The 14,057-nt window shown below is 46.0% G+C and overlaps 1 long non-coding RNA gene and 1 pseudogene across 1 annotated transcript; both read left to right on the plus strand.

Moving 5' to 3' along the window:
* Positions 1-434: 434 nt before the first annotated feature.
* On the plus strand, positions 435-4,524 carry LOC107111886. The gene is made up of 3 exons (XR_001482575.1): positions 435-499; positions 3,710-3,793; positions 4,461-4,524. It is a non-coding gene; the product is annotated as an uncharacterized LOC107111886 (long non-coding RNA).
* Positions 4,525-4,529: 5 nt separating this feature from the next.
* The window catches only part of LOC107111881, a 23,010-nt pseudogene continuing 13,482 nt past the window's right edge, over positions 4,530-14,057 (plus strand).

A 14,057-nucleotide genomic window follows, 5' to 3' on the forward strand; every position in this document is an offset into this window, starting at 1 on the left:
CCCCCCGCTGTAATACCACAACAGTCTCAAGCAACCTTCTGGACCCAGCCTCAGAGGCCTTTCTCTTGAACAGAGGGAGTGCGGTTAACCAGACTGTTTGCATGAGTCTGAAAAACAGGGAGGTTTGTTTTCCCCAGGGCTTTTCGTGTTGTTGTTTTTTAAAAGTGCCAAAACTCATATATAAAGTTGCACTGATTTCCCGCAATTACCCCATAGGGCTTGGGAGAGCCTTCCCAAAAGGTACCAGTACTCAGTATTAGTGAGGACTAGGAAGCCCTGTTTTCTCCCATTTGACAGGGTCTATCGGATAGGCCATGTCTAATAGCGGGAAAGAGGGCTTTCTTTTTGGTGGTACTCATCTTACTACAACTCCCAGAGTTCCCTGTGCATCGCCTGGAGGGAGGATTACCTGGTGGGAAGGGCAAAACAATGTTCTATAAGTCAGCAAGAGCAAGCCCTGCTGCTTCTTTCGGCGGGATTTGCGGGCACTAAAATATAGGTAAGTGAAGTGAAAAAGGCGCGCGGCCTAAGGTTCGCGGCTGCGTTGATCTGTGAGCATGAAACAAGATCAAGAGACGGACAGGCAATGTTCCCTCTAAGCTGTGGAGTCTTGTGAGCAAAAATTCTCCTTTGTGAGCTGCTGGCATTAAAGTTGTGAGCGAGCGATTTGGCTCCTGCATAAATTTGTTTGCTCTGGAGCCCTCCTTCCTGAGCTAAGATGAAAATGTCTGAGCTGGAGGCTAAAAAACTGTGAGCTAGCTCACACTAACTCAGTTTAGAGGGAACATTGTGGACAGGATATAATCCCTTTTTAGTGACCCAACGAGTTACCAAAAAGCAAACGTGTACAATCTCGGGCGGGTGTTGTTATTACACCAAACCCGCAAAGGAGGGCGCTTTTCAGCCATGCAGTACATGGAAGAGTAACTTCAGCAATTAAAGCAAACTTTTTTCCCCCAAGGCTCATGAGATTGCATATTATGGGAGGAGGGAATGTACCGGCCGACGGGGAGGGGGACCGTGGGCAGCGCGTGTTATAAATCTTTCCTAAATCCGAAAAAATAAAATTTGGGCCTTGCTCCCCCCATCCCCATCCCATCCCATCCCATCCAAATACAGTTCCCAACAGATTTTGCAGCTACGGGGTGTGTGTGTTTGGTGCTGCTGCTGCTGCTAGCCCGCTTGGGAAAATCCCAGGTCCGTTTCTCACGGTGCAGACAAGACCGTAGTTTCCCCCGCTCCTCCTTGCTGGCTTCTCTTCCAAAAAAGCAGCTCCCCAGCCGAGGGGGTAAACCCTGATTTGGCGAATCTTCCGTAAGAGGCCGAGCTTCCGGGTGATCCAGGGGTTAAAACAAGCGAATTTGAGAGTCCTAGAGAGGAAGGAAATTGGGGAGGGGGGCCAGCTATTGCAGTTGCACCTTCCTGTCTCCACACTTTCCCCAACAAACCTTTGCAGGCACTTTGGAGGTTCCGTTCCGAAGGCCTACTTGGAAGGTGCAGTTTAGGGGGGTTGTTTTTTGTGGGGAGGAGCAACGAAAGCAAGAGAAAAATAGAAATCGGGCCGGGAAGAGTTCAAATCAAGTGCAAGCCAATGAAGGATCGTGCGGGATTGTCGCGTTGCCAGATACAGGTTGGGAAATACCTGGAGATTTGAGGGGTGGGACCTGAGGAAGGCGGAGTTTGGGGAGGGGGCTCTTCAGTGGGGTATAATACCATAGGGTTCACCTTCCAGAGCGGCCACTTTCTCCAGGTGATCGGATCTCTGCTGCGTGGAGATTGGTTGTAATCCCAGGAGATCTCCAGCCGCCACCGGGAGGTTGGCAATCCTAGTGTGCATTTGCATGATGTAGCTTTGCTGAGAAAATTAACAGATTACATTAGCAGCAAATTAAGTGAGTGACGATGCTTTTTTTATGGTACATATCTTTTTGGCAATCTAAACTGAACGATTCCCCCCTCCCTTCTCCAGTGAGTTTTAGGAATTTAGGGAAAGTGGTGATTTCATGAATAATGCATATAAAGCGGTAAATAACTGCTACTAGAGTTGGATTCCACTAGCTTTGAGCAAGGGAAACCTTTACCAAAGAGTTTCAGGTATATGAAGAAGTGAGCAGTGACTCCTACACCTGCACCAAATATTGTTAGTCTTTAAGGTGATCTTGGAGCCAGTTTGGTGTAGTGGTTAAAACTGGTGGATTCTAATCTGGAGAAGCAGGTTGGATTCCTCATTTAGCCACATAAAGATAACCTGGGGTCAGTCACAGTTCTCTCAGCCCCAACTACCTCACAGGGTGTCTGTTGTGAGGAGAGGAAGGGAAGGTGATTGTAAGCTGTTCTGAGACTCCTTTGGGTAGTGAAGGGCGGGGTGTAAAACCAATTCTTCTTCTCCTTCTCCTCTGCTACAAACAGACTGACACAGCTGCCTAATCCTTCTCTTCTAGGACTTTCCTTCTTTTGTTAACAAATGGTTATGCGTTTCTGTTGGATTACAACGCATGATTTTATAAAGGTTTCCAGTTAATGAGTAAACTGGCTACAAAATACCATAAAGTCAGACAATCAGTGAGTGGATAGCAAGATGTAATGACATTTCAGTCAAAAAGGAAATATTCTTAGTAAGACAAAATAATGCAACTGTAAATATAATAACATAGTTTTGTTTTGAGTGTAGTCAGAACCAGTAGATTTCTATGGAGTCACTCTGGACAGGAGGGAATGGGGACAGGCCCCCTTTGTCCAGTTTTGTGCACCTCTTCCAAGGAGAATTGTCCCCTTCCCATCCACATGAAGGACCAGAAAGAGATTTTTTTAAATCCCAGAATGCCTACTGGTCTTGTTTCCTTCAGGGAATGAATGGCAAAGCTTGTGACTGGGGGATGTGTGTGTGTGAGGGAGAAATGAGAGGGTTGTTTCATGCAAAGGAAGTCTGAGGACCTGGTCAGGTTCCTGCCCCTTCCATCACTGTGCAGAAGGGGGGTTGGGATTTTGGCAAATGCCGCTTCTCTCAGCCCTGTGGTGAACCTGCCAACATTCCTAAACAAGGAATACAAGTTCAGGAGCCCCCTGCCAAATCCTGTTATGCTTGTCAGATTGCGAAGAAACATTGCTGTGTCTCCTGGCTACTTTTTCTTTTTTACTGAAATAGAACCTCCACATGCCAATGCAGTTTGCTTTAAAATATGTTAGGCAAAGGGGGGGGGGCATCAGTCTCTGCTTAAGGATTTCCCAGAGGCATCTGAATAGTCCCTGTCTGAAATGGGAGGCTGGGCTGAATGGCCTGACCCAGCAGGGGCCTCTTTTTCTCTTCTAGAAACTGCTTTGCTTCAAATTAGACTTCACAGATTGTGTGTGTCTTTCTCCAGGGCGACCCGCTTTCTGGCAGTCAGGGACTAGAAGGATGGAAATATCTCCTCATTTAAAACAAAGGGAGTGTAAGAATCTCCTTCAGCTCTCAGAGCCAGTGTGGTTTAGTGGGTAGAGTATCTGACTAGGATCTAGGAGGCCCAGGTTCAGATTTCCACTCTGCCATGGAGGGTTTCTGGCTGACTGTGGGCCAGTTGCATGCTGTCTGCCTGACCTACCTCACAGGGTTGTTGTGAGGACAGAATGGAGGGGAGGAGACCAACGTAAGCCACTTTGGGTCCCCTTTGGGGAAAAAGATGGGGTGTAAATGAGGTAAACCAATCAAGATAAATGTGTCTCCCTACAGGCCGCGGAAGAGCCTCAGAGCCGGGTTCCAGAACGTCTCCTCTTTGGGAGTGGAGTGGAAACGCTGAAGATGCAGCCAGCTCAGGTAAGGGATGGATCACCTGTGAAGAGATGTGTGGAGGGAAGCTTGGTGCCTCCTTTTCCTCCGGCAGGGCTGGAAGGAACCCTTTCTGTTTACCTTTGTAATTTGGAACCTTTTCCTTTTTGTAAGCTGCCCGAGATTTCTCCATAGAGAAAAGGGGCCTGATATGCTTAAAGAAAGAAATAGACAAAATGCATTTCCATGGCTTTTTGAGAACTGCCAGGTAACACAGCAGCCTATTCAGTAGGCCGTGCGGCCCACTGAAATTCTTCCATGAATGAAAAGGTGGGATGCCTGTAAATTCCCCAGGCAGGTTTTCTTGTTTTTCCTGTGGTGTGTCAAGTATTCCTTGAAGGTAGAACTTCCCTCTTGGGGTAACAAGAACCTGAGATGAAGGGTCTGGATGAGGAGGAAGGTCCGTGGCTCAGTGGTAGAGACCCTGCTTGGCATGCAGAAGGCCCCCAGGTTCAATCCCCAGCATGAATCTCTGGGGAGCCTCTGCTAGTTTGACCGGACAGGACTGACCTCGATAAAAGAGTGGGCTGATTCCGTACGAGTTGCTTCATGGGTTCTTTTTTCTGTATTGTGAGCAAAAGCATCTTTGGGCAAGAGTGGGTGGATTAGTGGTGACATCAGTTGTGAGGGAAAAAGTATCTTCCTTCTTTTTCAGTGTCCAGTTTCCTTCGAGGAGGTGGCCGTGCGTTTCTCAAAGGCCGAGTGGGCGCTGCTGAACCTGAACCCAGACCAGAGAGCTTTGTATAGAGAAGTCATGGTGGAGAATTACAGGAACGTGGCCTCTCTGGGTAAGGCTCCCTCTTGATTGATAGATGTGGAAGCTGTGCTTTCTGCCACTGTTGATTCATTTTTATGTTATTTATAGTCTGCTTTTCTCATTGGGACTCAAGGCAGATGACAGTGTAAGTTTGTATTTTCCATAGGATGAGGAGGGAGTAAATCAGCGATGTAGGAGGGCTTGGCTGGGAGGCCCCCAAGGAAGACAAGGGTTACTGTGCAGAGGAAGGCAATGACAACCCACCTCTGCTCATCTCTTGGCTTGAAAACCCCGTGGTCCTGGGGCTCACCATGAGTAGCTTGGACTTGACGGCACACAATGATGATGATGATAATAATAATAGCACTTGTTTAGCAGAAATCTGAAACTAGGCTTAAGTATTAAACATGGCAGGACAGACAATGCAAGGCCCCGGTCACACGGAGCATTAGACATGCTAGAGAGACGGAAGATAGGTGGATTTTCCGGGCGCGATCTCACCGCCACATCTGGGAAGCGTAGAGCTCCCGTGGCGCACCCGAGGCTTCCCGCCGAAGATGCAGGGTAAAAAACTAGTACCTCGGAGGTACTAGTTTCCGGAAACCGCGGGGCAAGGGCGGGAGTCTGATCGCGTTTCCGGTGGTAGTTCTAGCGCCCGCCCATGTCCCCTCGCAAAAAGGGTTTTTTCCCCTTCCAAGTCTCCACGGATGCGCACAAGCACCCAACGGAGCATGCGCACATTTCAGTTTTTAAAAAAACCCCACAACCCCGTTTGCCGCGCCGCTCCGCTTCTTTGCCGCGTCGTGTGATCAGCACCTCCCCCCTAACCACGGGAGCTCGATGGGACCTCAACCCGACACCTGATCGCGCAGTCGCGCGTTAGTTTGCTCCGGGGCAAACAGCCACGCCTCCCCCCCCCGCATTTTCCTGCCTGTGTGGCCGAGGCCATAGAGACGTTATTCCATAAGTAAAAATAGAATGCAAGACATAACAGCAAGATATAAACAGACAGTACTTTGATAGGGGACTACCGAGGAAGTCCTGGGTTGCTCTGCAGAGCGAGGCAATGTTGCACAGTGCGCGCGTAGGACAGCCTGTGAGTCTGCAGAAAGCAGTGGTCAGCCACTAGGACTGTTTCAGCCACTCCAACTCACCAGCCACTCTTCAGCACTCCACAGCAAAGACAGCTCTGTATAGCACCACACAAGACAGTCCTGTGGTAAACTATATACAGATTTTATTTACAATATTTACAGTCCTCAGACAAAGTGCTCCGCCAGTAACCATCACAAGAGAGAAGAATACACACGGCAGCTCTTGTCCACTTATATATAGTACAATATCCAATCAGCTAAGTGCTGACTCATTGTCACTGACCTCACTCCTTATCTGGACTTAACCGGTCAGGACCAGTTTCCAGCAGCTTACCTGCTGACAGTTAGATCATCATGATCTGACAGCTGGATATTAATATCCGACAAGGGGACTACCGAGGAAGTCCTGGGCTGCTCTGCAGGGGGAGGCAGTGACAAACGAACGCTGAGGATGGGCCTCTCAGTTAAGGGGCTGAGAGAGGAATGGCTAAAGAGAAACATGGCTGCCTTGGCCCCCGGAATGGGATTCCTAGTTGTTGTGTGTCTCCAAGTTTCATGAACAGTAGACCTACCCGAAGATCAATGTTCTCAGGAGTCTGTGGTGGTTTCCGTTACATACTCATCTGTTGGGAGTTAGGAATTTTCCTTCTCTCTTGTGGTCTTTTCGAAGGCAAATGGAAAAATAGGTTATGTAGGAACGCCTGGATTTCTTGTAGTAACTAGTCCATTTGTTTCCTCCAAAGCGATTCCAAAGCCTGGCCTCATCTCCTGGCTTCAGGAAAGCAAAGCGCCGTTTCCCCCAGACCCCGAAGAAGAGGAGCAGTCGGCAGGTGGGTTGCTTAGAGGCGTGATGGGCCTCTTTGTTGGCTGGGGGTTGAGCAGTTTCCTTGGGGGGCCGCTAGATGTTTCGAATGGCCCTGATCACTCGGGCCGTGAGCTCACGTACCCTCGGGATACCTGCAGTGGCTCTGCCACCCTCTGAGGTCTCATTCCTTGTAAGAGTTTTTAACGGGAGGGGAAGGCTGAAACAGGCCCATTCCTCTCAGTGTTGATGCAGATTTGTGGGCCTTGGATCTTGACCTTGATTCCACCCACCTGGAACGATCTCCTCATTCTGGGCTGTCCACATTGCAGGAACAAGAATAGAGCTTTCAGGATTCCGTCTCCTTCTTTGGTGGAGGGAAGGTGGCAAGAGAGACGGGGGGGGGGCGGGAATTGTACACAAGAGGATTGTGTGGTGTCAGGAAAGCAGCAGGAGAGTTAAACAAGGAGCTGAAACTATATTCCCTTTTCTTCATAAGAACATAAGAAGAGCCCTGCAGGATGAGACCAATAGTCCATCTAGTCCAGTATCCTGTCTGACACAGTGGCCACAACAATGGATAAAAGCTGTGAAGCAGGACACAGTAGGACTAGTAACAGTGTTAATATATTGGACAGATGCGACGTGTGCAGTGCATGAATATAATCCTTGCACAATAAAGCACAATAATACTAAACATGAATCTTCTGATGCACCATGGAATATTCCATGACATTCTCTTTCCAATGTAGTTCTTTCCAGCGAAGAATCTGGATACTGAAGACTTCGTTTTGATAATCTCCCTCGAGAAAATTACTGTTCTAAGTATTTCAAAGGCGTCCAGAAAACAATAGCTTCAGGCTAGTAATGTAGAAAGAACCGCCGGTTGTAAATATTTCAAAGGCATAAGTTTCCAGAAAACTGTATAGCTTCAGACTACTGATATGGAAGGAAGTGCCCTTCCAGGGTATTCAAAGAGGTTTGCAGTGACAATGTTATTTCTATTGATGGGCCACCAGGAAAACTTTTTAGAAGCCACTCTGTATTAATGCTGAGCTGGTGAAGCTAGATTTTAACAGTGAACACCAGCCCCTGCAGAACTCTGCCCTCACCCTTCCGTGTGGCGTCTTCTGTGGTGCTGAAATTTGTTCTCTGAGCAACTTTTCTTCTGCACTATTTATGAGTGGTTCATATTTAAAAAAACTGAAATAAATGACACCATTCATATGAAAGCTTTAGTCTAAATCTATTTTGTACCTTTGTACTTCAATATTTAGACTAAAGCTTTCGTATGAATGGTGTCATTTATTTCAGTTTTTTTAATATGAACCACTCATAGATAGTGCAGAAGAAAGGTTGATCAGAGAACAAAATACAATCCATTTTGTACCTTTGTACTTAAATATTAAGGAGCTGTGGTGGCTCAAGTGGTTAAGACGCTGAACTGCAGGCTGTGGAAGGTTGGTGGTTCAGCAGTTCGAGACCCGAGTGCCGCATAACAGAGTGAGCTCCCATCTCTAGGTCCCAGCTCCTGCCAACCTAGCAGTTCGAAAGCAAGAAATTGCAAGTAGATAAATAGGTACTACTTCAGTGGGAAGGTAACAGCGTTCCGTGCGCCTTGGTGTTTAGTCATGCCGGCCACATGACCACGGAAATGTCTTCGGACAGCGCTGGCTCTTCGGCTTTGAAACGGAGATGAGCACCGCAACCCTAGAGTTGGATTCGACTGGCTTTCGAGCAAGGGAACCTTTACTTACTTAAATATTATTGGGCTGCTGTTCAGGAGGGGGTAAAAGTATCCACAGGGAAGCAGTGAACTCTTAGGATGAAAGCCATTGACGAGGAGCACCAATGTCGCCTTTATCCCATTGCCAGTTTAGAAACCAAATTAAAATGGTCTTTCTTAACTCTGCAGGAAAGTTAGTTAGGTTATGACTGAAGATTATGCACTTATTTCCCCTTCTAATCAGAAGTCTGTGTTCCACCAGGTCACAGGCAGGAGGAGGAGAGATATAGCGAGCGATGCGCAATATTTCTGAAAATGACCAGCCATGAAGTGGAGGAAAAGCCTTCCAGGAATCCAAAACAGTCAAAGAGGCAGGAAGAAAGCAAAGCAGAGAAGTCAGGGAATCAGTCTGTAGTTTTCCGGGCTGGGACCCTCCTTGAAAATCCATCCCAAGAAGAATATGGCAAAGGAAAGAGGAGGAATAAACATTCTGAAAGCAGAGAAGGATTGCGATGTGAATCCAACTTTTCTTCCCATCAGAGAATTCGTGCAGGGGATGAAACATACAAATGCTCTGAATGCGGGAAGGGCTTCAGCAGGCTCGTAAGCCTCACTTCTCATCAGAGAATCCATAAGAGGGAGGAACCATCCAAGAGTTCAGAGTGCAAAAACAGCTTTGGTCTGAGTAAAGGTCTTACTTCTGATCAAAGAACCCACACAGGGCAGAAATCATGCCAGTGCTCAGAGTGTGGCAAGAGGTTCAGGTGTAATGGAGCTCTTAGTTTGCATCAGAAAATCCATTCCGAGGAGAAACAATATAAATGCTTGGAATGTGGCAAGAGCTTCCGCTGGAGTACAAACCTCAGTGTTCATCAGAGAATCCACTCAAAAGAGAAACCATTTAAATGCTTGCTGTGTGGAAAGAGCTTCTCTCACAGTGTAAGCCTCACTTCCCATCAGAGAATCCACACAAAGGAGAAGCCATTTGAGTGCCTGGAGTGTGGAAAGACCTTCAGTTGGAGAGCATCCCTCACTTCACATCAGAGAACCCACTCAGGGGAGAAACCCTACCAGTGCACAGTGTGTGGGAAATGCTTCAGTCAGAGTCCACACCTTATTTCCCACCGAAGAACCCATTCTGGAGAGAAACCCTACAAATGCCAGGAGTGCGGAAAAGGCTTCAGTCAGAGCTCACACCTGACTTTACACCAAAGAATCCACACAGGAGAAAAGCCATATAAATGCTTGGAGTGTGGGAAAACTTTCCGTATCAGCACATGCCTTAAATTGCATCGAAGGATCCACACAGGGGAGAAGCCGTATAAATGCCTGGATTGTGGGAAAACCTTCAATCAAAGCTCAAGCCTTAGCTCACATCGAAGAATCCACACAGGAGAAAAGCCATATAAATGCTTGGAGTGTGGAAAGAATTTCCGTATCAGTACAGACCTTAAATCACATGAAAGAGTCCACACAGGGGAGAAGCCCTATAAATGCCTGGATTGTGGGAAAAGCTTCAGTCAGAGCTCTAGCCTTAATATTCATCAAAGAATGCATACTGGAGAGAAGCCATATAAATGCATGGAATGTGGACAGAGTTTTGTCAGCAGTCCACAACTTAACGCACACAACAGAACTCACACAGGAGAAGCCATTTAAATACCTGTAGGGTGGAAAGAACTTCTCTAACAGCACACAGCTTACAGAACATTATACAGTCCATACCAGAGAGAAAAAATATAGATGCAGGGACTGTGGAAAAAGATTCAGATGGAGAGGCCTTTTTATGTCCCATCAAAGAACGCACAAAGAGGAGGTATCATAGAAATGATTAATTAGTTAAGGGTTTTTTCCCCCCTGTGAGTCCCCAAACTTTAGTAAACAGCCAGGACTCTAGTAAGGGAGAAGTGCTCAAGAGATCTGTGGTAAACCTGACCATGTAATATTGCTTATTATTCGTAATTTCCTTACAATGGGTAGATGCTTTGGAAACATTAAAATGGCACTATTGGCTCTTCATGGTTTTAGCTGATAACCCCATGAGAGAATTATGGCACCAAATAGCCCCAAGGATTTAATGTCTTGCATATGGGAAACCCCCCCCACACACACACACAAAGGGCTGCAGAGTCACTTTTCCACATCAAGTCTTCGACAGACCAGCATTGTAATCCATTGTTCCCAGTGACTGCAATTCGCTATTTACTCTCCTCCTGCTGTTCAGCAGAATCATCCTGATACATCTTTGGACCATTCTCCATAGGCAGAGAAGATGCCCATTTTTAAGCCTTCTCAGTTGAGATCTGTCTTCTGTCTTCCGTCTTGAAAGCAGAGAGGCTGCTGTTACCGGCCATGGCTGTTCTGTGTGTGTTGAGTGTCCAACAATAACCTATTTCCCAATGGCTGGAAATCGTCCTCCAGCCATGCTGCAAAGTTTAACAGGAACAGCTTTGGACTCTTTGTAACCCAGTTTTTCATTGTCTCTTTTTAAATTGTAATTCCTTTGTTTAAAGTGTTTTTAATAGCTTGTGAGTTGCTTCCGTAGAAAAGTGATTCTTATAAGAACAAAATAAATAGAATGGAAAGGAAGAAAGGAAACAGCATAAGTTTTGAGGCGGTAATATAAGTTTTGTATGCTAGTTTTGTATATAGTAAACGTGGTTTTGCAATGGATAACAAAGAAAGGAAGAATTTTCAAAAGTCACAGGTGGTTTGGTCAAGAGAAAAACAACACACTTCATTTCCATAATGTTAATTTTGTAAACAACCAGAAATCATAGAGGAGGTGTTGCCAGAAATGTATTTTGTTGTAACATTTCAGAATGCATTCAGCATTTATTCTCAATAATGTAGTCCTTAAGGTATAACGGCTTGTTGGACCAAACTCACAAGGCCTTAGCTTACAAAAGACAGTTCTTATAGAACAGGGGTGTTGAACCCATTTGCTAAGAGGGCCAGATCTTACGTCATTGAGACCTTGTTGGGCTGGGCCATGTGTGTTATAAAAGGTAATGCCAGGCAGCAGAGATATAAACTCTATAAAGGACACAAACACAATTAAATATTTTTTAAACTTTAAATAAAACATGCTTAAAACACTAGCACTCTTGCAATATTTTGTCTATTTTACAGTCTCTGATAATTGACACCTCTTGCTCTCAATTACTGCATCAAAATGTCTGTGCTCTAGCCATCTTGGGTATGCTGTTCAGATGTGTATCTGTAAACTGCAAACCTACTTTTGATTTATTGACATTCATTACAGAAATCTCATGCTCAGTGTTCTGAGCTTAGGACCCAAGGGAAAACATGAAATGGCTGGGCATTGCGAGCTTTTGTACATAAATTGCTTTGTGTGCTGGTCAAGAACATGAGAAGGCATCCTGACACAGACTGAGGGCTGTTTGTTTGTCTACAAAACTATAGTCTCCTCCAGAGGAATAACTACAACTTCCTACAAAGGAAATGTGGTGGTTGAACTTGGTCTGGACACACACTCTCAGCCTAATCCACCTCACTGGCTTGTTATTCCTCTAAAATACTTCACATTGCTTTCTTACTGAGGAAAACTAGATCATGAGAGCATGAATACAGTGAAAAGGTGGAGTTGTGCCCAGGAGACCCCTGGCATAAGGAACCCAACAAAACACACAGCATAAGGAGACGAACAGAATACACACACACACACTGTAGGAAGGCACACAAAAACTCATACCTTGAGGAAAACTTTGTTGGTCTTAAAGGTCCCTGACATTTCTCCTGTGCGATTGAGGCAGCCCAGCAAAGCAAGCTTTCCCTTTCTCCCTTCAGGGAGGAACCTTAGCCAGTGGAAGGAAAGAAAGGCTTCCCTTTGTCTCCTGTATATGATTGGGGCAGCCTTACCAGTAAGTGAGCTCTGGCTGGTTCCCTCCCTCCCCCTGGGAGGGGGAGGGAACTCAGCCTGTGCTTTACCAGACTTTCTCAATCACACAGGAGAGGCTTGCCTATCTATCTCTCCTGTGCAATTGAGAGAGTCTGGTAAAGCAAGCTGCGATGGAGCAGCAGAACTGGAAAAGGAAGCAAGAAACAGCCAGTTCCACAGCGGGCCTGATAGAAGCACTCCAAGGGCCACATGTTTGACACCCCTGTTATAGAAGGCAATAAGGACTTTTTCTTTTTTTGAAAAATTGGTGCTGGAACTGTCAAGAGGGGAATGAAGCTTTCATTCTGCATACTAAAGACTCGTGACCTTTTAAACATTTTTAAAAGAATTTTGTCAAAGAGGTTCTGGAATTCTGTTCCTGTGCATTCCCCCAGAAAAAAAGCAATAAGAGCTCAGGAAATCAGTACCCCAGAAAACAGGATCTCCCTCTGCTGAATTTTATTTTCTGATTCTGCTCCACTTGGACTGACCTCACTTGCTTCTGAGGGAGAGGGAAGTACCCAAATTCACATACCCAGGCTTATTTCTGTCTTTTTCTGAGACCCACCAAGCACAAAGCCTACTTGCCTGCCTGAAGTGGAGCTTGCTTTTGTAGAAATGTGCAAACCAATTTTTTTCTTGTCCATATCTGGAGAAGCAAGCTGACTCAGGAAAGCTAATGCTGGAAAAGAATAACTGGGGGGAAGGGGGGGTCAAGTGGGGGTGATCATCTTACCTCCTTGTTCTCTCCAGGGGTCCCCAACACATGACAGCTGTGGGATAAGAACACTCCTTGCTTCCTCCTGCATCCCTATGATGTTGATACATCATAGAGACTGGGAAGGAGCGATTCCCAGAGCGCTGCCCTTCTGGCAGGTGGTTTTACCACCAGAGATCACAAAGTTTTAGCTGCCAGTGCAAGGATTCTTGTCTGAGCCCATGAGTGAACTGAGAAAGCATTTTCCCCCCTCCTTTGGAAAGAATGGGGGATGGGGGTACCTCCTGGGGCCCATAGAATTGGACCTCCTGGTCCAGTCTTTTGGAAACTTGGGGGGTGGGTGGGCGTTGAGGAGCGGCATCATCAGTAATGATGCAAATTTGTTTCCTCTACCTGAAAAAACAGCCCCTCCAGAGCCCCAGATGCCCCCGGATCGATTCTCCATTATAGGTTATAGAGCCCATTGACTATAATTGTCCCCATAGGCTATAATGGAGCCAGAAAAAAATACATCCCTATTATGCTTCTCAGTATGTTTGTAAGCTGCCTTGAGTGACAGGGAAAAGTGGGATATAAATATTTGAATAAAGCAACTTTCTGTTTGTTAAGTTAGGCAGGGTTCTGACAGTGTTTGTTCCACCTCTGTTATACTTGACCTGTAATGCTGGTTCCCGTATTTCACTAAAAAAACAACAACAACAGTGTAGGTATGTTTTCTGAGGCTCAGCACAGGGTGATGGTCTGAGGCCGGGTCTACCAATATAGTGGAAAGGGGTGGGTAGATCTGTTCTCCAGAGGGCACGTCTACTAATACAGAGGACTGGGGCAGATAGACCTGTTCTCCGGAGGCCGTGTCTACCAATACAGTGGAATGGAGTGGGTAGACCTGTTCTCTGGAGGCCTGCTCCACCCCCAGAGAGGACAAATTTGTCCTGAATCTGTTTTTGCTTATGATATTTAAATTATTCTTAAAATATAGTTTAAAGGAATTCATTCTGAGGTTTTTACAAGGTTATGAAAATAATCTTATAAAAAACTAATTTACGTGATAAGTCAAATGTAGACTTGCTTTACCTTTTTACTTAACCACTACACCAAACTGGCTCATGTAGGTTATAAAGGTAACTGGCCATTTTCCCTTGCTGAATAATTTCAGAAATAACGCAAAACTTTTTCCCATGTCTCATGAGATTATATTATATGGGAGGACAGAATGTGTGTGTGGGGGGGGGGGGACAGCGCGTGTTACAAATC

Source organism: Gekko japonicus, unplaced genomic scaffold (assembly GCF_001447785.1).
Source record: "Gekko japonicus isolate JY-2015 unplaced genomic scaffold, Gekko_japonicus_V1.1 scaffold1659, whole genome shotgun sequence".
NCBI lineage: Eukaryota > Metazoa > Chordata > Lepidosauria > Squamata > Gekkonidae > Gekko > Gekko japonicus.